At 40.7% G+C, this 23,107-nt stretch overlaps 1 protein-coding gene across 2 annotated transcripts in view; it reads left to right on the top strand.

The window, feature by feature from the left end:
• Positions 1 to 1,862: 1,862 nt before the first annotated feature.
• Positions 1,863 to 23,107, top strand: part of LOC117272639 (actin-binding protein WASF3) — a 57,560-nt gene continuing 36,315 nt past the window's right edge. Inside the window, exon 1 of one of the 2 annotated variants that reach the window (XM_078164512.1) lies at positions 1,863 to 2,084. The gene's annotated coding sequence lies outside the window, so the exon portion shown is untranslated. The remainder of the gene's footprint in view (positions 2,085 to 23,107) is intronic. The other variant, XM_033651623.2, reaches the window with a different exon arrangement.

Genomic DNA, 23,107 nt, shown 5'->3' with positions numbered 1-23,107 from the left:
TGACTTTTAAACTTTTAAAGTTCATCTGTATTTGACTCTAACGTCAACTTTACAAATAGTCCATCTTTGACACTCTCTTTGACCATATATTATGTATAGCCTTCACTTAAAAAGGTTACTGCCATCAAATGCTTACTTGCAGACCTTTACAGATTTCATTTAATATGTATTTAATATTTTACTTGACCAGGAAAATCCTCATTGAGATTAAAAAATGTCATTTCTAAAATTATCCTGGCCAAGTCTGGCAGCAGCACATTTGAACAAACCTGCAGACAACATGTAATAATCAAATCAGGTCAACAGATCCTGAATCAGATAGAGGCAGATATACAGTCAAAGGATCTACAACCTCGTGTACTTTCCTTCAGCTTCTTCAACCTACATCTAAAAACAAAGACAAGCCTTCCAACACCAAATTCAGTCTGCAGCAGCTGTGTACAAAAAGCCCTTTTCCCCATTTCAGCACAAACTATGGGAGCAGATGGCAAGACTCGGTCTAGTGATTATGTCACAGCACAGACTGTAGCTTCCAGTATTTTCCAGATGGATATAGTTATAAGACAAGAAGGATACAAGATAAGGATTGCCTTATAAATGCAGGGTGTCTGCAGGTCCTAAAAAGTCTTAAAATGTCGTAAATGCAATGTTTTAAGGTCTTAAAAGTCATTAAATAGTCTTAAATTTAAATTTGTGAGGTAACTACTACAAACATTTTATCTACTTTCATTGATCCATTTTTAAATGTTAATGTTACAAATCTTATAAAACTATAATACTGTCATTCTACTTCGTACTTGTGCTTATCTGTTGGCAAATAACACCTACCTCTGCACAAGAACACATACTTACCTGCAATGCTTAAATAAGTAAAACATGATTTGTCCAAAAATCTGTCCTAAATTTAGTTGAAGTGTAGGTAAATAAATTACATGTCTGATACCTGTAGACACCCTGAAATGAGGACATACCAGTGATACAGTCTACAGTCAACCTAGCATACAGGAAGCAATGCTGAGTGAGGGCCTTGAGATTTGTGATGTACTTCAATGCTCCATGATATACAGTATCTAAGAAGAGAAGGCATTTATATACACTCAGGTGCCAGTTTATTAGGTACACATAGCCAAGGCAAAAATAACAATCTTGCAGTAAGTCCTACATTCCCATTTTAGAGAGATGTTGATTCAGTTTTATGGTTATTAAATGATGTTGCTTCTGGCTGAGAGGAGTTTCCAATATTAAAAATGAGGGTAGAGTCATTAATGTAAGTAGTAGAACCAATGGTTGTGCAGTCTATAAGTAGACTTTCTATCAGAATATCTTTCTACAAATGAGAGGGATTATTAGTTTGACTTCCTGTCGAAAAGAGAAATCTGCACTTGTAAATAAAAAAGCTTTTTCCTTGATTTATTTTAGTGCATTTAGAAGTAGCAATAAGCAGTGAGGGAGATGGCCATTGTAGAGGAGAAGTAGTATTTATATTGTATATGCAATTTATTTATATAAATTCATCAGTTCGGACTAATATTTATGTTATGTGTTATTTTGACAGAGACAATAAATGTAAACATGCAAAAGATGAAGTGTTTATAGGATATAGCAGAAGATAATTTAATGGGCTTAACTATAAGACAAATTCAGGATAAAAACAGAACAGTTAGAACAAAACATTATGTAATGTGAAAAACGTTTGAAAACACCTTACTCAAAGAATATTTCCAATTGCTCATGTCTATCTTGTGTTTCCCCAGCCGAGGCTTTTATTTTGAAATGTAAAGCGGAAGTGCTTTGTGTTCGCGACAGGCCGCAGATGACGTTCGTCAGGTCGACGGACGCTGCCTTGGAAACGACATAAATCCAGTCCACGCAGCTGGGTCGCAAGCAGGGACCCAGATTTCCTCACTTCAAAGGCTTCCGCTCCTCTTCCTCCTCCTCCTCCTCCACCTCCTCCTCCTCCTCCTCCTCTCTCCATCCATCCATCGAGCTGCGAACATGGGCGAGCTGAAATGAAACGCAGAGCCGGAGAGAAGCAGCGGGGAGAAGCATTTAAATAAGCCAGAGAAGAAGAAAACCGCAGCCAGGTAAATCTGATTTTAAATCCGGCTTTGCATGTGACAGCAGCGGTGTGCACCCATGCCTCCTGTGGGAGCACGTAGAGTGGAGGGAGGGCGCGTTTGTTATTGTTGTTGCATCGCGCACACACACGCAGAAAACACAATGCACACGCACTTATACAGAGGAAGCTGCATGCTTACTAATTAGCGCCCATTTATTTATCTGCAGCCTTCAACACCCCAATGTGTCTCCCGTTTTTTCCTTTTACTCCATTTTAATCGTGACCGTCGTTTCCAACGCTCTGGTCAGGTGTGTCTCTGTAACCGCCCGCAACAAAATGTCACCAGTTGGTTGGATGTGTCACAGGATTTGGCAGGGAACATGCTTGTGGCGGGGTGTAGGCTAGGAAGAGAGCAGTGGGGCTTATACGGGAAGTGTGTGGAGGATTAGTCTGTGCCAGGGACCCATTCTGTCTGCCTGTCAATGTGCTGCTAGAATAGCATATTTAGAGATGTGTCCTGAACTACAGCATGTATAGCCTTGAATGCACCTTATTCTGTGGTAGAAATTCCTATATCGGGCATTCATTGCATTGAAATAAATAACATATATATATATATATACATTTATTGTGAATTATATGTTAAATGTTTTATTTTTGATCATGGATATGTAATAATAGCAGGCCCTCTGGATTTTTGTTCTTGCCCGTCTCTCTATTGTGGCACATTTTAATGTTGTCACTCCTGTTGCTGTTGCTCTACTCTGCTAGTTGATTCCTTGTCCTCAGCTTGTAAACGGCTAGCTAACATCTGAATCCAGGTAACCTCTTATTGTCCAGTCCATCTGTGGTTTGACCCAGGGAAAAATTGCAATAGTAGTCATTAAGTCAAGGTTTTTTTGTGATCTCTTGAGCGAACAACGTGTTTTGCCTGTGGCTTTTTCACGTTCACTCAACAGAATCATTTGAGCACTCACAGGTTGGTCACATGACTAATTATCAATTATTTCACTTTTCTTTTTCAATAATTTTTCTTTCACATTCTTCAAAAACATTTTTCAAAAGATAATTAAGTCAGGGCCACATAGGTCAAAGAAAACTTTATTTCCATTTGCAGTATAATATTTGGCAGTATGGGTCTGTTCTGGGGCCCCTGTGCCTTTCCTCAGGCCTACGGAGAAAGCCTCTTCCATGCACCTACGTGGAAAGCCTAAGGCGGAGAGAGCTCACCTCTCTGCCCTTTCACGTGCTAATGGAGAAAGCCTGAGGCAGAGAGAGCAAACCTCCCTGCCCTTCCATGCGCCTACATGGAAAGCCTTAGGCAGGGAGAGCAGCAGCAAAGATGCAGTCTATCTTTCTTTATAAAATCTTTGTCTCAGTCATCTAAAAATATGGAAAAAGAAAAGTGAAATAACTGTGATAATTAGTCATGTGAGAGCTCGTGATTTTGTTGAGCAAACCTGAGGAAGCCGCGGGCGAAACACGCTGTTCACTCCTAATAAAATCACAGAAATTCAGTTCAGGGTGTGGTGGTTTATGTTGATGATCCTTGAGACTGGCTGTGCAGAGGGAGTTCTGATTACTTATATTTTCATTCTTTGGTTTAACTGTTGGTGCCAGTGAAGGTTGATATCTATGACTAAGCTTCCACTTGGAGTTTTGTTGAAATATCATCTACAGATAAAGAGTTTTGAAATAATACCAAACCAAACTAGAATTTGCCACCGTGGGTGGTACCAGTTAGTAGAAATTCTGACCTGGATCCATAAAACAGGATTACCATTGACTCCCATAATGTTTTTGACTGTAACAAGTTTCCACTATTGCACCATATGTGTTTCCTATCCCATCACATCTAAGATGTACAGGATGCCTAATCTGGTACATCATTGTGAGGCACAGCGTTTCATATTGCTTTTGCAATTTATTCAGATTTAAATATAAATTGTTTTAAGTGAATGAAAAAATAAGATGAAGATAATAGCTGCGTTTCAGTTCAGGTTTGGAAGGCTGCATTTTAAGACTGATTGCAACCAAGGCAACGAAGGCTCCTTCAAATGCAGCCGAGAAATGCAGCCTTCTATCCCAAAATGCATTGCACTCCAGTGATGATTATATACTATGTTAACTAGCTAACAGTTAACTGTTGTTAACAATACGTTTGCCTGAAAACAGTCCTACATCAGCCTGAAATATATCAAACTGCGGTGTCTGCAGTATGTTTATATGCAGGAATGAAATTTTACAACAGAGCCCATTCGTCAAATTTGATCATTCTGACTCATTTAGTCCATCAAAAGAAGATGAGTCAGCAACCATTTTGATAACTGTTCAAGATATTCATCAAGCAAAAATGCCTGATTTCATTTTCAAATGTCAGCATCTGCTCATAATAGTCATGTAAATTGAATATCTTTGGGATTTACACCCTTGATCAGACAAAACAAACAATTTCAATATGTTGCCTTGGGCCATGGGATATAAGGTCCAATATTTTTTGACATTTTGATGACAAAGTAATCAATTACCCAAGATTATTAGCAGATTTACCAGTTTATATCATTGGTGTCAGCTCAAATTTAGACATCAGAGCAGGACGGCAAAGTCTTTCACTCTGTCATTATGTCATATTTCTTAACCTCCTCCACTGATCTGAAACTCTGTTAGAGTAAGGTTGAGATATGCAGGAAGAAACTGAGAGTATCACTAAAATGAGGATTAACACAATGTATGTTGTTGTCCAGCGCTGCTAAGTTTCCCTGAAGCCTCTCTGATTCCAGATAAACTGCCTACAGAACTGTGAATATTTTGATTTTTTACATAACTGACACATTAGACAGCTTTGGGATCTAAATAGAGCATCATCATTTGTTGAATACTTGCATGGCAGGTTAAAGGCTCATTTATACTCCCTTTACATTGTAACCATCATCGTCTCATGTGTTCTTTACACTGGCATGGATATATCGACCAGAGGGCACTAGAGGGGCAGCAGTCCAGCACAGGCCTCCATTTTTCCTTCACTACTGCCAAACTAACATTTAACTACCGGCCAGTCTCCTCCCAGCTGTTCTGTAGTTGGTGTTTGTCCCTGTGCCCTCGACGAAGTGACATCATATAACCTGGATGTTTAAAATATCTGACCAACCTTTCATAACCTCTCAAATGTACCGCAGTTTTTAAGATGTCTTTGTCATGTCCTTTGGTCATGTTTTGTTCTCACAATTTCGGACAGGGGGCTCCGTCCGTGTCCATTTATGTACCTAAAGGCTTTGAGGCACCAAGCCAACAGTTGGTTGTCGATCAATGAGGGGCCATTGGTAAACGTCTGTCGCCCTGGTTTTTGCAGTGTGTCCTGCAGCATTGGCACTAGTTGGCCCTTGTTTGCTTTTCTCTGGCTGAATCAGTGTCAGAGACGGCGCAGCCCATCGGTGAATGAAGTCACTCTGATTGGCAGTTCAGCTCAGCGCATGAGAAGAGAAACAGAAGTGAGAAAGTTATTGTCTCTCACGCAGGTGCAGAATGTTCATGTGAGTTGGCCGTTGGCTGTAGTCTTTGCGATGTGTTCGAGTTCAACTTTTTGGCTCAGATAAAGGCGACATGAGGCAACACATTGGTCGGCCTTCGTCGCTGCTAGTTCTTGGTTGGTTTGGTTTGGTTTGTCTGGGCTTTAATGTTGAGCGTAAATGAGGGTAAATCATCCAGCAGGGTGAGAGTTCAGACCCCTTTCGGTATTCTTACTCTGTTATTGTTCTTGACTTTTGACCCTTAGACTCTTCTTATTTTAGCTTTAAAACCAATGACCTGTTTGCAAGGCCCATCTGGGACTCATTAGTCATTAAATGTTTTATTTCTCAGGTGTTACCACTGTACTTGGATGTACAAGCCACAAATTGAGTCTGACCCAACACAAATGTTCTAACTGGATAAACTGGATAGTTAATGTGAGGCTCTCTGAGTTTAGACCGTTTATAACCACTGAAAATAACAACTTTGTCATTAACAAAATATACTGAGTCCAATTCTGTGAACAGCGACTGAGTCCTTTCAAATCTAGACTCCAGCTTGGGCGAACAGTGATTAGATAATAGGTTTTCTTTGTGTGTGTGTGTGTGTGTGTGTGTGTGTGTGTGTGTGTGTGTGTGTACGTGTGTGTGTGTGTGTGCGCAAGAAGCTGCTGTACAGTACAGAGTTGTATTCATAAGAGACAGTGCTCAGACAAGCTTGTGCTGATTCCTTATGTAAGCGAATCATCGAGGAAGGAGGGCAAAGACGGCTGAGCGCTAAACAAGCGTAAACGCTCAAACACACATATGATGTATAACTACACACACACACATTCAGACACACAGTAACTTAATGTCAGGAAGTGAAGCAGAGACAAAGGAGGGGTGATGCTGTGCTGGTGGACAGAAACTTCTCTGTTCTCTGCTGAGGGCATAAAGGGCATTTTTCTGGTTTTTCAAGCACTTTTGAGATGCACACTTCCCACTTTTTTTCCCAAAGGCATTCCTAGTTTGCTTACATTTACAGATATTTTTTCCTGCCCTTTCTCCAATCTTCTATACAGTGGAGCTCAGTAGTGACAATGCATTTTTAATGTGTAAATAAACTGAAATAAGGGCTTTGTTTTGAGGAAGTTTGTTTCAAAATAAGATCAAATTTGCAAAGTACTTGGAGGCATAAATCCCACTGTTGACTCTGGTCCTGCAGCTTGTTTATTCACTCATTGCCAAAGTTATATGAGAAGATGGACTGTGCAGATTAAACAGCCAACACAGGTTAATTGTTAAAGTTTAGAGTTGCTTGTAGTTGAAGTTAGCCAGGATAACTGTTTCCCCCTATTTCCAGTCTTTATGCTAGGCTAAGCTAATTGCCTGCTAGCTGTAGCTTCATATGTAGTAGGTGTTGTTCAAATACTGATACCAGCATCATAAAGGCCTCTGATACTGCCTAAAAGCTGGATCGGGAATCGTGAGCACACAAGTCTATGCACCGACCTGATACCACAAAAATGATTGATAACTTTAAAGTAGTTTCACACCTTGATAAAACAGCAGTTATCTCGGAAATCAATTCTTCTTTGCAGTAGAAAAAAGTAGCCTACAGAGCAGGTTGTGCTCGGCTGCCTCTGGCAACTACTGGTTTCGAATGGCGGAGAAAAATTGACAAAATGAATATTCAGTTAAAAGTATAACGCTAGCCATTAGCAAAACTAGATAGTAGATAACTAGATAATAAAAAAAAGTTCTATGGTGTTCATTCTCTGTATGTATTTGTTTATGTATTTCAAAGTAACGCAATATATATCTCAATATTTTCTCCAAAATGGGCTACATGTTTTCAGTAGCAAGTTAAAGCCACGTTTGAGATGTCACAAGCCCTTTTATAAAAACAGACTGTGTTCAAAGACAGGGATTTTTCCCCCTGTTTGAAAATATACAGCTGCACAACTTGTAAATGGATATACAGTGTGTAAACTAAACAGCAAGGCTGGATGTTAACTTTTTGCCTATGGCACTGAAGCTACAGAGGCTTATAAGTTTGTAGAACATGAGTATATAAACATCAAGTTTTCCATGGCCTTTCAAATGAACCTAGTGCTGGAAAATGATTTAAATGTTCTTTCTTTATTTATGCACCTAGCATCAACAGAGGCCGAGGGAGGGAAGGAGTGAGAGACGCTTTGTCTTCGTTTAATACATATTGTATAAAATGTCTATTTTGTCGCTGCATTTTTTTAAAAACACAACTGTCGCCTGCATTCAGGCGCTGTCACACTGTCACACAATACACTACAACTACCAAGAAGAACAGTGATGCACTTTGATCCACCTCACACACAAACTACCAAACTAACGCTCACCGGGCACAATCAAGCAGCTCTGTCTCACACACATGTAGTGCAGTGCTGTGCTGCACGTGCACCATTGCAGTCATTTCATTCATCTCACAGACTGATTCAGCGTAGCACATGTACATATAGACTGATGTCACACTGTAGACTCATCAACAGATTAAACAGAGGAGCAGCTCTGTGTCTCTCTGAGTGTTGCTGGAGAACTTGTGAGTGAGTGGGGCGGAGCTGTGCGGAGAGTGTGAGAGAGGAGAGATGAACACTGGCATGGCTTTTTGGAAGAACGGCATTATGTAACACAGCTTGACCCTATATCGATATAAAGGATATTGGCTAAATCTCTATCTTCTTTGAAAATATATTGATATATTCTACATACTTTTACTTTTAGGGCTTGTGTCCTTTCTTTTTGGTTTTGTTTCTATGACAAAAATATCTTGACACCAGCATTAGCCAGGTAGCTAACATAACGCTACATCAACAGAGGGTTGACACAGTTAACTTCAAGCTTACAAAGCAAATGGTGATAAAAGCACAACACTCAGCAGCAGCATCCAGTGTCTGCCGGCCCGATCTAGCTAAAGCTGCTGGCCTAGCTAAAGAAGTGGCAGTTACATAGCCGGCGCCTTTCTGAAAAGTTCAGAGATTTTCAACTGAAAGAGCTCAAAGCGGCCGCACGAAAGGCAGAGCTCTCTGAACAAAGATTCTTTCCCCAAACTAATTTTACTCATTTAAAAATGGCATCACCATAAAATGAACAACTTACTCATTTAAATAACAAAAGAGGAGCATACTTAATACTATTTGATTCACATTCCTCCACCAATAAAACCATTAATAAAATATGTATTATCCATTTAAAAAATTACACTGACAGCCTACTAACATAAGCTGTGATTTTCTAACAAACACAGTGTGTTTGTTAGAAAATCACAGCTTTTCAAAATCACCCAGAGACAAAGCAAATGCCTCTTTGTAAATGATCAAAAATTGGAATCTATTGATTATCTGTTGCTCAAGTAAAGGAATGGAAGTTTCAGCATTCTGTTTTAGAGCTACTTTGGGGTATTTTATACAGTCATATCTTAGAGGACATAATCTGCTCTGCTTTTAAATAAATGATCATCAGGTGATATCTGTCCTTAGGTTTTCCTATTAATGAGTCCTCAAGTGAGGAACACTCTGTGTGTATCTTTAATTTAGAGTATCAGCCCATCTGGACCACTTTGGTCTTCCTCTCTTTGCTTCACATCTCTCTGTCTTTATTTATTTGTTTATTTTGTGAGTCTTTTCTGATGCAAGACTTGTTTTGAAGCTCGGGTGTAAACAGAGTGTATTGCCTTTGTGCGGCACTTTGAATTTTGAATATTGCCTCATAAAGTGAAGGTTGATGGAATATTGGAGTAACTTTAGTGATTTTATGATTGTACTAAAGGTTTAGGCTCTTAGTTTCATGGCTAAAGGAGAAAATACATAAAATGTCCACTGTGTGATTTGAGAAATGGACGGCTGCCAACCTGAAAACAACCGTCCATCTTGCTCTGTATGTTTTTGTCTGCCAGCACCTTGCAGAGTCTTTGGTAGAGATTTAAAGCTGCTGCTTTATCCTGAGCTGTGTCTCTGCTGAAGCACTGAGGATGATTAGGATTCCAGAGGTGTGTTTTCACAGTAATCTGTATTTCAGGAGTCATCCGCATTCTTTCCTCGGGTACAGCGCACATTATGCTCATACGTTTTCCAGATGCACGGACGTTTTCTGCTCTCCCTCCCCGAGGAGCTTGTTCTGTTACTGAGCCTCCAGTCTGTTCCTCGGCCTCCTCTTTGAACCAGATCTGCTGGATTTTAAATGGTTCCAGGTGAAAGGAAGTGGGATTTGACTTTGTTATTCAAACAGATCTCTGCCTGCCTTTTGGATTTTCCCTCGGACACATGTTCAGCACGTCTGGTTGTGGCTAATGGTTTGAATTAACTCTGAAGATACACAGCAGCCTCTTCAGGGTGCACTCAAACTGAGTGATGTGGCCACTTAGAGATCCACTCAGGGGCTATTCATAGTTTGAATAACCATCTGACACATTGAATAGGATCTGTCTGTCATGACTCTTCTGTACAGGATATTTCACTCTGTTCCCATTGAGAGATGGGATAGTTGTAGAATAATGGCTGCAGTGAAAGTCACTAAATATAGAATCTGAGCATTTCTGTTCTGTGATGAATGAGATGAAAACAACACATACACTTCACCAGTGTTCATCAGCATTATAGTTTCTACAAACTAAAACTTGAGCCACAGAATAACTTGAAAGATGCTATAAAATATATACACATAATGGGTCATGAAACGTGAGCAGAACGAATTTGTGTGCCAACTGGGCGCTGAAGGAAATTTCTGTGTATTTTGGCATTTATTAAAATGTTAGTGGCTCCAATCTTTTTGTAGGTACTAACGAAATCTTCATTTAGCAGATTTAAGCTTCGGATAAGTCTCTTAAAAATGTGAATGAGTTATTTAAGTCGACTGAGTACATGTGTTTTCTACATTTCTGGCATCCCACTCGCACTCGATTCAATCAGGAGATCGCACTCCACAAATTTATCTTCTGTTTGAGACTATGAGAACCACATTACTGACCAAACACTAAGCTATCAGTGATGGTTGTCAGAATGTACAGCGATTTAACACTTAATATAACACGTACGTCACCGTACCTTCTGAGTTTGCTGTTGAGTGTTCCAGGGGAAGCATGTCGCTGTCTCCATCAGGAATAATTCCTGACAGAGAGGTCGCTCTGATGATGCAAGAAATGCGCTCATCTGCAGAAGAGGGCTGTGACTGGGAAGAGCTTCCTGTAGCTGTTTTTTTTTTGTTTGTTTGTTTTTAGTGTACTTGTGTGTCATATCTAGGGCTGTAGTCTCCTGGTCAACTAGTTGATTATTTGGTCGCTATGCTCTCGTCCGACCAAATTCTCATTGGTTGAATAATCACCGTGTTACTTTCATAAGGAGAAAAGTGCTACATCAATAGCTTTCCAGGATTAATCCATTATTTCCTGCGGCGGGGGGAACAGGCTAAGTTACCTGTGAAAATGGGGGTGTTTTCACTCTGGCCTCTCCTTTAAGCTTGTATTCAACATAATACTGAATTGTCTCAATGAAAAGTACTGAAACAAATGTGTATGTGACAGAAAAAGGCAATACATTATTTTGGCTGGTAAAAAATATGTTTAGCCAGTGGATTTTTTCAACTACCAGTCCCCTTGGCCGGTGAGCCAAAAAGTTAATTTTCAGCCCTGACTGTGAACAACAAATTTGTGTTGAAATCAGCAGGAGGAGACGGTAACAAAGTCCCAGTGTCCTCAAACGAGATGATCATAAAGTCCCAATGTCCTCAAACGAGACGATAATAAAGTCCCAATGTCCTTCAATGAGCTGATGATAATTTCCCAATGTCTTTAAACAAGCACTTCCTAATTAACAGTGTCTGATCATGTTACTGTTGCTAAAATTGGTCAAATTTGTTGCCATATCAAACTACAAACATTATTAATCATAAATAAACAAGTTTCAACCATTAAATTCGATCAGGTTTCGTACCTTGTCCACTATCTGTGTCGGGGTCGGCTGCAGACTGACTTGGCAGAGGTGGCGGCCATCTTGATTTTACATGTGTTAGTGTATTGTGGTCTTACTACCACTAGATGGCACAAAAAAGGGACAAAGGCCAGAGTTCTAAGTTATGAATTCAATATAAGGTCCAGTAAACCCAAATAACATGTTCACATATGAGGACACAGGGTCTCAGGAGGATATTATTATCAAAGCAAAAAGAATTCACGATACTGATAGTGTCACAAACTCGATGATTTAAGATGTGTCTAAGATATTATTATGTATGTATCAATAACATCATATCACTGTGTGTGTGTTTTTATCGTCAGTACTGGTTTATTGTGACAACACTAACTCAAGAGGGTGCACGAACAGTAGGGGATAGCATCATTCTTTCAGACAGATTAAAAAAAAATAAATAAAAAATGCAAATGCAAAACTGTACCACCAAATATACTTTGGTCATTTTTATACCTGGACAGCCCGCTTAATAAAGTCCATTTGTGGGAAACACTGCAGCTAGGATCAGAAAATATTTGGCCATTTTGCTTAAGAATTACTGAAACAATGACTCGATTACATATTGTAATAAAGTGATACGATAAACATTTTTCTGTCAACCTGGAAATTAACTAATCATTTAAGCTGTGATACCATGTAAAGATCATATCATATAAACGTCAAAACCAGCATTAGACTCAAACTTGGGATACTCTTTCACTGTCAGTCAACAGAGTCAAAGGTTAAAAAAAATCTGCCTGATAAAACATACAACCAAACCAACCGATCTTAACGTTGTTACAGTATTGCAATGATGCCACATTTTAGATTTAGTATTCGGAGTATAGCATTCACAGATGTCATTGTTAATGCAGTGATGCAAAAGGCAGCATTACACAGGTAATAGTGCAGCCCCAGAATACATTTTGGAGAAAACGTTTTATAGCAGCAGTTGAATTGCATGTTATGGATGATAAAGACACAACCAGTCTTTCTCATATCTTTCTGCTGATAGTCCAAGTACGTGAACTCTATCATGATGTCCATTTTGTCCTTTATATTTCCTGCTGGCTGCGCTGCCCAAGTCTGTTTATCATAAAGTTAGTTCTGCATCACAAGTCCTAAGGTACAGACAGGAAGGGGAAACTGTTCAGCATTATCGCTGTCAGGAAATATATATTTTTCTAAAAGACTTTGTCTCTTGCTGCTGGGAACATTGCCAGGCCGTGTTTGCCCCAGAACTGTGTATCATCGTTCTTCCACCTGGTCTTCTGACCTCGCTGCTTTAACCGCGTCGGCTTTTGTTGTGTTATTCTCAGTGGGATGATGCAAAGTGCAAGCAAGGCCAGTCTATTGACGACGCATCAGCATGGGTGTTACATTGTACAATGACACTGATCGGCTGGCTGTGTACCTCAGTCTGCTGCTGCTGTGTGTGTGTGTTTGTTTCCTTTTGTGCCCGTCTGTGCTCTGCGTGTGTGTCTCTAAGCCAAAAAGAATTCTGTAATGCAGTGGTGTGAGATTTACTTTAAAAAGACGCACGCACACTAAATTCTCCCTCTCAACATCCATGTTATGATCCGTTATTTCTACCCCACCCGAGGAAGCCAGCCTTACTCAGCAATTTCCAGGCTCGTTCATTGTTGGAGTGATCGATAAGGCAGCCTCGTCAAGGCAACAGTTGCTAGGAGCAGTGTTTGAGTGTTCACATGCGGGTGTTGCTGGTGGTTTTATCCCAAGAAGCTATCGATCCAGCGTTGACCCCAAGCTTCAATCTTGGGCCACAGGCCTCGGAGTGAGTGGGTGAGTGTGTATGCTGTGTTAACTGGTGGGAGTAAAATGATGGAAATGTAAGTGGTAGCTGGTGTGACCACATCCTCAACATGATACTTTATCAGTTCCTGTGGTGAAAGCAGAGTCTTTCTTTCCTCCATCCACAGGGAGGCTAGAAGTAAGGTCCAGTCTTTCTGGTTCACTGCCTTGCTCAGAGGTGCTTCAATAGAGTGGATGCTTACAAATGTGAGGGCTTTTATCTTAGGGCTGGGCGATATGGCCAAAAATGCTATCACAATATATTTTTTCATATTGATCGATCTCTGATTCTGCCAGTTCAGGGAGCATCCTGATTGGAGCTTGAAGAAACAAGAGATTCATTGAAACTTAATAAAAGTTTAATAATATAAAACACTAAATAAAATGCTTTTCCAATATTGAGAACAAAATGTTTTTACAGGGTATATGCAGGAATCCTGAGGTTAATTTCAATACCTTTTTAAGACTTTTTAAGACCTTCCAAAAAAACCTTGGGATTCGATTGTGAAAAAAAAATTGAATATTTAGCCTTTTTTTTTCTCCCGTTTTTTGGGGGGACCTTGAACCCAACACTAATCATGCTGTCCGTTTACCCCATATCTCATATGGGGTAATGGCTGCAAAACACGACTGGATAGACTGTTGTTTTGCTAAGCTGCCGCTAGCGACGCTAACAGCAGATGAAGAGGTCTTGCTAGGCTGTGTGTGAGGAGTCGGGGCAACTTGAGGCCGCATAGTTAGACTCTCTGTGTGGTCACTGGGATGGTGCCGTCTCAGGTGATTGAAAAGGTTTGTGGTGTTTCCCGACCTAGTTGGTACCAACCGCCGGCATATTTTGCAGACCGGCTTCATCTGCTCCTCGTCACTTGTGAGGTAACGTTATCCAAACCACTTCCACACAACTGACGTCGCGTTATCTCTTTTTTCCAACAGTATCTTTGGTTCAGGATGATATAGTGATGTCGCTTTCACGTTCTGCATTATTTTTGCCGTCCTCGACTTCAGTTTCTATCATTTTTTCTCCTTTTTCCAACTTCTCTCTCTTTCTGTTTACCTCCCATCACGACTGTAGCCACGCTTACAATGAGAAGTGGGCGTATCCTGCCTGCATGGCATACAGTAGCCGGCAGACTCTGATATGCTGTTGTTGCGCTTACTTTTGTTATATGATATCGATTCAAAACGTCCCATGCTGATAATTGAGATTGATCAAAATTTTATCGCGATCCCAAATTGAGATCGTATGATCGCCCAGCCCTATTTTACCCTTAAAGGAGTACTTCACTCCCCTAAATGATTACTTGTGTATCAATTACTCACCCTGTGTTACGCTTAATTTCAAAGAGTTGTTCTTGCATGCCTCCATGATGAACGAAGAATCCAAAAACGGATGAAAATCTTGATGACTTGAAGTCAAAGGGTTCCGCTTTTAGCTGCATTCACACAATTCGAGCAGTATAATCCAAGTCTCATTTATCCATTCATATGCTCAGTACTTCCCAACACATGCATCTTTTGCTTGAACTTTAATATTTAAAATTGAACTAAGAGTGAAACTTGTCTATGCTCCATTCAAAACCAGACTCCAATGACAAAAACAGTATTTTTACTTAAGATCTGCTGATCTGCCACTGCGTAGATCAGTTTGTTTGTGTTATTGTAGGACTTTGGTGAATCCAAACTAATCTTTTAAAACACCAAAGTCACATTTAACACAAATAAAATAACAGATCGAGGAAGCGGTAGACCAACAGCTCCCACATTTAGCAAAGGGAAATTACAGTTTTTGTCAATGGAATCTGGCTTTGAAGAGAGCATAGAAAAGATAAGTTCAGTGTCAAATAGGAAGGTTTTAGTAAAAATGCATGTGTTCAGTGAGCATTTGAGTGAGTACTGAGCATACGACTGGATAAATGAGACTTGGATTATAGTACACGAGCTCTTTGAGAGTTTGTAGGCAGATGTTTTGATAGAGAAAGAAAGAATTTTCTCAGTTTTTGGATTCTTCGTTCACCGTGAAGGCATGTGAGAAAAACTGTTTTCTTCCTGAATTTAATGCTGCACAGTTGGTTGAAAGATTGTCTCACTATATTCTAGCCCAGGGGTAGGCGACTTGCGGCTCCGGAGCCACATGTGGCTCCTTATATGGAAACGACTGAAGTTGTTTTTTTAACATTTTAATTTTCATTTATCATTGTTGTAGGCCTAAAGAAATTCTTACATTCCCCAATTGTAAAAATGCTAGGGAATGCGTAATACATCTACTGCCTGGCACCTTCTCCACGAAATTTTGCCAAGCCTCAATAGCAGTGGCTAGTCTTGAATCTTGAATGGCTAGTTTAACAAAAGATGCTGCTGAGTTGCATCATGGCCAATGTAGGATATAGGGTTTTGTAGCTTGAGCCATAGAGTCTAAAAGTCCTTATATCTTCTACCATGCTTTTTCTGATTGTGACCATTCCTCAGCTTAATAAACGTACATTACTTCCATTTTTTCTAGCTACTGAAATGTGAGGATTGTCTGTATTTACCTGTGTTGTATTATCATAAACAGGCTATTTTCAGGTTTCAGACTGCCGGAACAAAACAGGCAACCCTCAGATTTTGGAGCTTGTAATGGACATTATATAGACAGTCAGTTAACTGAAGAAAAACAGATTAGTTCATGAGGAAAATAGTGCTTAATTATAGCCCTGCATCCAATCCAAATAGCCTTATTAACCAGAAATCATGCAACATGATGTCAGTAAACTCAGTCAGTCTGTGGTGCTCGACACCACAGGGGCCAGAAAAGTAGAAGATGTATCGTTGGCGAGTGAAGCTTCCTCTGGACAGAGCCTCCCTCACTGCTGCTCAGCAGACAGCTTGGATATTACTCAAGTTTCAGTTCCTCGCTTCCTGTGAGCAGAGGAGTGTGTGCCTACTCTGCAGCAGGATTTCATTTGGACTAAAGGAGCAGATCTGTGTGGTTTCTGTTGTTCAGGGTTGGTCAGTCTCCTTTGTTGCTGCAGAGATTTTTGTATTTTTAAATACAGAGTTTACTCAGTGCAGATTTGAGTCGTTTCACACAACATGTTCAGAGGGAAACACAAAGTTGTTGTGTGTCTTTGAGTCTGTCACAAAGAATGAAGTGATGGGAAACTAGTTGGGGAAGTACACTTTGGAATAGTCAGTAAAGCTGAAATCATGGGCCGCCTGGAGGCAAGACACAAATGCTTAACACACACCTGTACTCTCCTTTGTGATAACTGGCACTGTTTTATCTGTAGCTCCTGAAGTTGTGATAAGTAAGAATAAAATAAATGACAGTTAAAAATATATCTACTTTTGAATTTGAGGTCCTCAAAGGCAACGTAGCCTCCTGTGTCCGAGCTATTCTGAGTAACCATACTTGCTAAGGAACATCCAGTGTGGCTACCTGTGTAGATTTCTTGCTGCAAAGAGTTAAACCTAGTTGTCACATTTTATAAAACTATCTTTGCACTGTGTCAGCACAGGAGGAAGATCTGCAAATGACCTGCAGTTGTAAAACGTGTGCGCACCACCTTTTTCTCCACTGAATGCCACTAGTAAAAAAAACGCTTACTGCGTCTTTTTAGTGTTGCCAGGCAACCACCCCATCACGTCCTCACACTAACCTTCCTGTGTAATCCATCTAGCTTTTTCTAGTTTTTTTTTCCTCCCCAGTAATTAGTATCTAGTTACTGAAATGTTGAGGCAGAGGGTACTTTCTGTAGCTCTGGTTGAGGGTGAGAGGCTGTCAATAAACAGTTTGTTGGGCACAGGGAAACAGAGATCTGTGTGGGTACATGAGACCCTAAAAAAGAGGGTGTATCATGGGGAGTACCACCAGTTGGTCCAGGAGCTTCTCCATGATGGCTGTTTCCAGGCATATTTTAGGATGACTCAGGGGCAGTTTGACAATCTGCTGTCTATCGCCGGGCCGTATAGCTCTGGGTATCCAGCAACAGTTACCACCAGTTTCCACTCTCACCACTCTGAGGTGAAGTTTTTCAGCTCAAGGAGTTAAGAGCTCTCCGGCAAAAACACCAGGCACCTATTTTATTTTTTATTTTATTCATATGCACAATGATAAAACAAGGATTATATTTAATAATACAAGGGCAAATAACTGTGCAGGAGAGGAAAAGAAGCCCAAAGGGCTTATATAAAATCCTCCCCTCCAATACAAAATCACTAAAACAGATCAACCAATAAAAAAGGAAAAGAAGCAGAAACGCAATCTCCTCGCGACGCAAAAACTGTGAGCAAAAAGTTTCATTCTCATTAAAAACAATTACAAAATGCCACCTCCAGCAGCTGAAACGCTTTCTGTGTGATCAGGGCCTTAGGCAGCCGCTTTCCTCACATTTTCGTAAAAATAAACACTGTTTCAAGGGGCCTTTCGGTTGTTAGGAAAACAAGTGTTTCATTTAGCTTCAAGCAAACAGTGACTATGAATGAAATGATGAGACATTTCTGTGTCTGTCTTGTTATTTGTGTTCTCCAGAATCACTGCGAGTTTCCAGACTGTGTCCGGTTTTCTTTTGCCCGCTGAAATCTAGGCTTTGTGCCGGTTCTTTTCTTTAGGGAAGCGGCAGTCTTTTATTTATGACGTCAAGTTTGTACCGTGTCAAAGGTAACAACCTACCATTGAGTTGTAAGGTCCTACAACTAATTTCGGCATTTCCCACAGTGTGTATTTCAGCTTAGGAGGACATAAGTTCAGCATTTCATGTGCTGTTTTTTTTTCTGCAGTTATGGCTGTGTTTCCTTGCAACAGAAAGACGACTTGAAACGTTCTATATAAGTCAAAGTCTTATATCAGTGTTTTGTTTTAGTAGCAGCTTGTTAGCTTGAGGATATATTCGTTCAGAAATATTCACAAACATTTCTAAAATTACGTTTTTAGGCAAATGGATGGAATTTTCCAAAACAAAGCATTATTCATTTTGGCGTTGTTATCAGCCAACAAGCCAGCCTTTGACCAAATCCAGTCCTATACTATATGTATCTCACTGGTTTCTGTGTCAATTCTCTGTCCTTTTCCACCTCACCAGTTTAAACTGGGAGCAGGGAAACTGGGACAATGTGACACATCACATCACAGCTTTAATGTGACCCGTCTCTCCCTGCCTTCATCTCAGTGCCCAGACCCTACTGTCCCCAAACCCCACACCAGTAGATCCAGTTTGAAGTACATGTGTGTGTTTGTGTGTCAGGTCACATGGTTCTGCCGGATGACTTGTTGCAATCGTGCTGAGGTCGACACATTTAATTGTGAGAGACGGGGTCGCTGAGGGGCACGAGGGGAGTTCTCACAACACACACACAGAGCGGAGGGCTGAATGCAGTTCAGAAACATTGCACTCATTCTGTGGCTGACCTGTTTACCAACCACGTTAGCAGAGAACAGAATAGAGTGGAGTAGATCAAGTTCAAGGTCTTTATCTGTCATTTGCACAATTACAGAGAAGCAGTCCTTCTCAAGTCTTAGACTCCCTTCAACAATGCTAATTAAATATGTAAAGAGCAAAAAAAGATCATGCAAGTAAAAATAAAATGAGTCTAAACAGGAAATAGTGCAAGTTAAAATATAACTAAAAAGTGCAAAAGAAATAATAATTGCAAATGAATAAATTGAATGCTACTGGTGTTAGCAGCTAACACTACAGAGGGGTTTGGGGGTCCTCCCCCAGCAAATTGTGAGCGTCAGATGTTGTTGATGCTGAAAGGCTGATTATTTTCTGTAGTATTGCTGAGTATTTAAAATACAAACCAAGGAACTATTTTATTTATTTTAGTCCCACCTTTATTATCAAAAAGTAAAATATGGAAGCATTTAGTTTCTTTTCCAACCTACAGGCAACTATTGGTTTCTGTTTTTAAACAGTAAAATTATGAAAATCACCTTGCAGACTCAGCCTGACACTCTGTAGGACGTTCATCACAGCAAACAGGTCGGCATATTTATTTTAGAGTTAGTGCAATGTTTTCCCTCAACATATCAGCTCAGATATCAGACTGTCCTTGAACACATCGTCAGGGAGAGTTTTAAAAAACGGTCGCTGCACGCCACATTATTACTACATGACCATAAAATTACAAAAAGAGATAAAGGGATATAGACACGGCATGCTCACTGATGGATTACCAACTGATTTTTTTTTTGCATTTAATTAAAACAAATGACTCGGAAAAATGGTCGGCACTGATATAAAGTACACACACCGATGTGCAGTTAATGAGCTGAAACAAGGAAAAGTTATGCAGGTTTAAATCCAGGTTTTATGGACCAACAGCTCTCAGGCTGTTGAGTAAAAACAGATCCTCAATGCTATCGTAACAGCTGGGTGACACTCACTGACTGTTATTTAATATGAGAAGTGCAGAAGCACACAGGATTCACTTACATTTAGTTTTAAAGCCTTAGCTGAATACTTGAAGAACATTTTTCTCTATTTCTCTTTGCCTGGAACTCTGTATTTGTTGTAAACGCCGCCCCTCTGACACACCAAGTAGTTAAAAACAAATACCACTAATGAATTGCAAATACCATTCGACTACCAGAACAGCAGCAGAGTTAGTGTGTGTGTGCGTGTCATTTTGCCTTTGGCTCCTTTGTCTCACATGTTTTATTCACCGTTCATTAAAGTGGCTGTTTCATAACACTTCATCTGCATTCACCCTCAGTTAAGAGGTACTGTAGACACACACACACACACACACACACACACACACACACACACACACACACACACACTCTCACACACACTGGTAGACAATGAAGTGACTGAGATCTCTTGCAGAACTTCATCGCCCAGATCTAAACTCTCTTCTGTCTCTCTCCGTCCTGCTCTGATCGCTTCATTATTCAGCCAAAAAATGAAAATACTTCCAAAGAAACCATGACAACAACTCCTCAGAGCTCGCTGAAGCTTCTTCCAAAAAAAAAAAAGAAGAAGAAAGAGAGGATGAGAGTGAAAAATCTCTCGTCTCCTCTCTCGCTCCGTTTTGCATAATTTGTTTTTAGGGAGGATTAGCGCAAAAGTGGGGGGAAGTGCCGTCGTAATTGTGATCATTTTGTACAATGGCTCCTCACCCAAGAGCATCAACAAATGCAGACATCAAAGAGAAAGAAGCTGGAGTTGGGCGGGGGCACGAGGGAGACGGAGAGTTTAGGATGGAGGTTTTAAGAGGAGAAAGGAGGCCAGAAGGAAGCAGGAGTCAGCAGCATGGTGGGGGGTTGGGGTGAAGATGAAGCTGTAACTGAAATGGTAGGGGTTTAAATTTGAATGATCAGTCTGGTTCGAGGGACATCAAACAAAACGGGTTCTCTGACATCAAACGAAGCAAGGCAGCTTTTTTTAAAAATGTGTTTTTCACACAGCTAAGTGCTCTTTGCAGTTTTTATTCTTTATATCTGCTCCGTTCTGTTCTTCACTCGCTGATGCCTTTTGTTAGCTGACATTTGGCGCACGACCAAGCAGAGAGCTTCCTGGGCCTGCAGAGCGAAACCAGAGTAATCCTGACTCCGAATAAAACATTAGCTCTGTTTCACTGTGTTGGCTCACTCTCCTGTTTTCATAGCTGCGTGCTCACCGACTGTCAGTCAGGCCTGGATTTACAATCCGCACTGTTATATTACATGGATTTCAAAGTGTTTGTTATTAACTCTGCGGGGTGCCACAGAAGTGGGGTTTACCTGATCCAGGAAAGCAGTGATGCATAAAAAATATCAGTCGAGACTTTACAAATATTTTCCTGCGGCTTTTAGAATATTCAGGTTTGACACGGCTGAAATCTAAGAGAATGAAAACAAACCTTATTTTGCAAATTCTCATACATTAATACAAAATATCTCACCTGCCACTTTGTTAGGTACACCTTGCTAGTACCAGGTGGGACCCCCTTTTTGCTTTCAGAACTGCCTTAATTCTTGGTGTCATAGATTCAACAAGGTGCTGGAAACATTCCTCAGAGATTTTGGTCCATATTGACATGATAGCATCACACAGTTGCTGCAGATTTGTCGGCTGCACGTCCATGATGTGAATCTCCCGTTCCACCACATCCCAAAGGTGCTCTATTGGATTGAGATCTGGTGACTGTGGAGGCCATTGGAGTACAGTGAACTCATTGTCATGTTCAAGAAACCAGTTTGAGATGATTTGAGCTGACATGGTGCGTTATCCTGCTGGAAGTAGCCATCAGAAGATGGGTACACTGTGGTCATAAAGGGATGGACACAGTCAGCAACAATACTCAGGTAGGCTGTGGTGTTTAAACCATGCTCAGTTGGTACTAAGGGGCCCAAAGTGTGCCAAGAAAATATCCCCCACACCATTACACCACCACCAGCAGCCTGAACCGTTGATACAAGGCACGATGGATCCATGCTTTCATGTTGTTTACACCAAATTCTGACCCCACCATCTGAATGTGGCAGCAGAAATCCAGACTCATCAGACCAGGCAATGTTTTTCCATTCTTCTATTGTCCAGTTTTGGTGAGCCTGTGTGAACTGTAGCCTCAGTTTCCTGTTGTTAGCTGACAGGAGTGGCACCTGGTGTGGTCTTCTGCTGCTGTAGCCCATCTGCTTCAAGGTTCAACGTGTTGTTGGTTCAGAGATGGTCTTCTGCAGACCTTGGTTGTAACCAGTGGTTATTTGAGTCTCTGTTGCCTTTCTATCATCTTGAACCAGTCTGGCCATTCTCCTCTGACCTCTAGCATCAACAAGGCATTTTCACCCAGAGAACTGCTGCTCACTGGATATTTTCTCTTTTTGGGACCATCCTCTGTAAACCCTAGAGATGGTTGGGTGTGGAAATCCCAGTAGATCAGCAGTTTCTGAAACACTCAGACCAGCCCATCTGGCACCAACAACCATGCCACGTTCAAAGTCACTTAAATCACCTTTCTTCCCCATTCTGATGCTCGGTTTGAACTTCAGCAGGTCGTCTTGACCGTGTCTATGTGCCTAAATGCACTGAGTTGCTGCCACGTGATTGGTTGATGAACTGGTTGCGTTAATGAGCAGTTGAACAGATGTACCTAACAATTAACAAGGGCACTGCAACAATTTGACACACGACAGTTCAGGTTACTCATCGAGTGCTACTAGGGATGTCCTAATCTGATCTTGAAGTTCAGGATCGGGGCCAATCAAGGCGTTCTTTGACTGATCAGGATTGGCTATATTGAGCTAAATAGAAGATCCAACTCTCTCTTCACTACTCACTACTATGAGCTCCCATGCAAAAGCAGGTGCTGCACCCCGCCTGCGTCGAAATACAGTACACCATAAACGAAAGCAAAATGCGGACTGAGGCTGTAATCAGGTTATTTACTTGAGTTATGAGCACTCGTTTCATTTCAGCTCACTGTGAGAAAGTACTGGTTAGTCGTCCATGGCACATGGTGTTTCACCGCCTTAATCAGGGGAGAGATAGGAGAGGCAGGCAGTGTAGAGCCGGCGACAACCACACTAACCACACCACTGCAAACTCAAATGGGAGTCATTTCTTAATTAATTCACATAAATGAAGTCTGGACGATGAAAGCAAACACAGGTGATTCAGGTGACTCAGACAAAGGCTGCACTGAAGCAACAAACACTGAAGACTACTGTCTGAAAAGGGACACAGACATTTCCTTGAGACAGCGACAAGGCCAAAAAGATTATTATTTTAGACTTTATTTTCTGAAGAAATAAGAAATAGCTTGGATGCAGGGCCTTTTTCTTTCTTTTCAACTGTCAGACATATAGA

The sequence above is a fragment of the Epinephelus lanceolatus genome, chromosome 22, assembly GCF_041903045.1.
Source record: "Epinephelus lanceolatus isolate andai-2023 chromosome 22, ASM4190304v1, whole genome shotgun sequence".
NCBI classification, from domain to species: domain Eukaryota; kingdom Metazoa; phylum Chordata; class Actinopteri; order Perciformes; family Serranidae; genus Epinephelus; species Epinephelus lanceolatus.
Note: the sequence above shows the minus strand (reverse complement) of the source record. Positions and strands in the feature narration are given on the sequence as shown.